General features: G+C 61.6%; 2 non-coding genes across 2 annotated transcripts in view; both read right to left on the reverse strand.

The window, feature by feature from the left end:
- Positions 1-1,739: 1,739 nt before the first annotated feature.
- Positions 1,740-1,893, reverse strand: LOC146142743 (5.8S ribosomal RNA). Its single transcript, XR_014500000.1, has one exon. It is a non-coding gene; the product is annotated as a 5.8S ribosomal RNA (ribosomal RNA).
- A 247-nt stretch (positions 1,894-2,140) lies between these two features.
- LOC146142744 (small subunit ribosomal RNA) overlaps positions 2,141-2,500 on the reverse strand; it is a 1,811-nt gene continuing 1,451 nt past the window's right edge. Inside the window, exon 1 of the ribosomal RNA XR_014500187.1 lies at positions 2,141-2,500. This exon is cut by the window's right edge and continues 1,451 nt beyond it. This is a non-coding gene — a ribosomal RNA (small subunit ribosomal RNA).

The raw sequence follows: 2,500 nt of genomic DNA on the forward strand, positions 1-2,500 counted from the left end.
GTTGTTACACACTCCTTAGCGGATTCCGACTTCCATGGCCACCGTCCTGCTGTCTAGATCAACCAACACCTTTTGTGGGCTCTGATGAGCGTCGCGTCGGGCGCCTTAACCCGGCGTTCGGTTCATCCCGCATCGCCAGTCCTGCTTACCAAGAGTGGCCCACTTGGCACTCGCATTCCATGCCCGGCTCCAATTAAGCGAGTCGGGCTTCTTACCAATTTAAAGTTTGAGAATAGGTTGAGGACGTTTCGTCCCCAAGGCCTCTAATCATTCGCTTTACCAGATAAAACTGCGACAGAGCGCCAGCTATCCTGAGGGAAACTTCGGAGGGAACCAGCTACTAGACGGTTCGATTAGTCTTTCGCCCCTATACCCAAATTTGACGATCGATTTGCACGTCAGAATCGCTACGGTCCTCCACCAGAGTTTCCTCTGGCTTCAACCTCTTCAGGCATAGTTCACCATCTTTCGGGTCCCAACGCGAACGCTCTCGCTCGACCTCTCCGGCAAAGCGGACGAGATCGGCCGGTGATGCGGCCGCCGCGAACGACGACGTCTCACCTCCGCCGGACCGCGCCGACATTCACTTTCACTGCGCCCATGGGTTTCGTACTGCCCCGTGGCTCGCGCTCACGTTAGACTCCTTGGTCCGTGTTTCAAGACGGGTCGGGAAGGTGGCTGACTTCAGCCGCGGACCCCGTGCGCCTCGCGAAACGACACCGGAAGCGCGACCGAGACGAAGAGGCTGGGCACTGAGAACAGTCCCCGACCCACGACGCCCCAGCCGGCACCGGGCGCTCGGCCCCGAAGGGCAGACGCGGCGATCTCTCCTCGCCCGAACGGCGGGCCGACGGACACGCGCGCCTATAGTACCCGACCGAGGCCGGGTTACCTTGCGCGCGGCCTTCTCGCCGCCGTCCAGACGGTCGCGGCCTTCGCCCGGCGCTAGTGCGCTGGTCCCCGATCGGGCGGCGCCGCCGGCGGCCCGTGAGGGTCCGCACGACAACGTCGCCGACAGGGGGCCGGCTGAAAGCGACCGGGCGACCCGACAGGCCCTCCCGTTTGCCTCTCGACGGTTTCACGTACTCTTTAACTCTCTCTTCAAAGTGCTTTTCAACTTTCCCTCACGGTACTTGTTCGCTATCGGTCTCGTGACCGTATTTAGCCTTAGATGGAGTTTACCACCCGCTTTGGGCTGCATTCCCAAACAACCCGACTCTGGGAAGACGCCGTAGCGCGCCCGCCTGTCGCCGCCATGGGCCTGACACCCGCTCTGGGAAAAGGCCTCGATCAGAAGGACGCGGGCGACCGGCGAAGCGCGCCGTGACGAATTCCGTACGCCACAATTCCGCGCACTCCAAAAGCGCGCGGATTCGGCGATGGGCACATCCCGCTTCACTCGCCGTTACTGAGGGAATCCTCGTTAGTTTCTTTTCCTCCGCTTAGTAATATGCTTAAATTCAGCGGGTAGCCTCGTCCGACCTCAGGCCGAAAGTAAGGACCGGGACTATTCTTCCCGTTCCGCGCTCGCCGTCGGCGCCGCGCGCCGCCGCGCACCTCGATTCCCGCCCTTGAGCCGCCAGCCGTTGGCCTCTTCGAGGTCGACTCGCCGCCGCCGCGCGGGATTCTGGTCGCGATCGTCGCACATCGTGCCGTGCTGTCTTGAGCGGGACGGGCGCTCGCGCGTCCGACGCCGCAGCAGCCGCGCGGAGAAATCCCCGCGCGGAACGTTTGCAACGCGACCCTGAGGCGGGCGCGGCCCCGGGATTGACCCGAGGCCGCAATTTGCGTTCAGAACGTCGATGCTCAATGTGTCCTGCAATTCACACTAATTCACGCAGCTAGCTGCGTCCTTCATCGACTCACGAGCCGAGTGATCCACCGCCAAGAGCCATCCACGATTGTTTCGCTCGCACAGTGCCTCGCACTAAAGGGTGACAAAATATACCGCGCCGAGCGGTCGGCCAGGCCGACGCTTGAAGCCGGAGCGCGCGGCACCGCGGCACTCGACGCGCAAACATTACCGGGTGACCGAATCGCCGGCCGGCGCGCCGCTCCTCGCGGGTCGGGCGCCGGGTAGCAAAAACTTTTTCTCTCGCTTGTCCGAGTTTCGCGTTCGCCGAAGCGTTTGCGAGACCGTTAATGATCCTTCCGCAGGTTCACCTACGGAAACCTTGTTACGACTTTTACTTCCTCTAAATGATCAAGTTAGATCGTCTTCTCGGACGCCGGCTCGACCGTTGCCGGCCGCGCCAGGTCCAATCGGAGGACCTCACTAAACCATTCAATCGGTAGTAGCGACGGGCGGTGTGTACAAAGGGCAGGGACGTAATCAACGCGAGCTAATGACTCGCGCTTACTGGGAATTCCTCGTTCAAGGGAAATAATTGCAATTCCCTATCCCTAGCACGACCGGGGTTCAGCGGGTTACCCAGACCTGTCGGCCAAGGCGAGCACATGCTGATCCGGTCAGTGTAGCGCGCGTGCGGCCCCGAACATC

Source organism: Ascidiella aspersa, chromosome 5 (genome assembly GCF_963924565.1).
Source record: "Ascidiella aspersa chromosome 5, kaAscAspe10.2, whole genome shotgun sequence".
NCBI classification, from domain to species: domain Eukaryota; kingdom Metazoa; phylum Chordata; class Ascidiacea; order Phlebobranchia; family Ascidiidae; genus Ascidiella; species Ascidiella aspersa.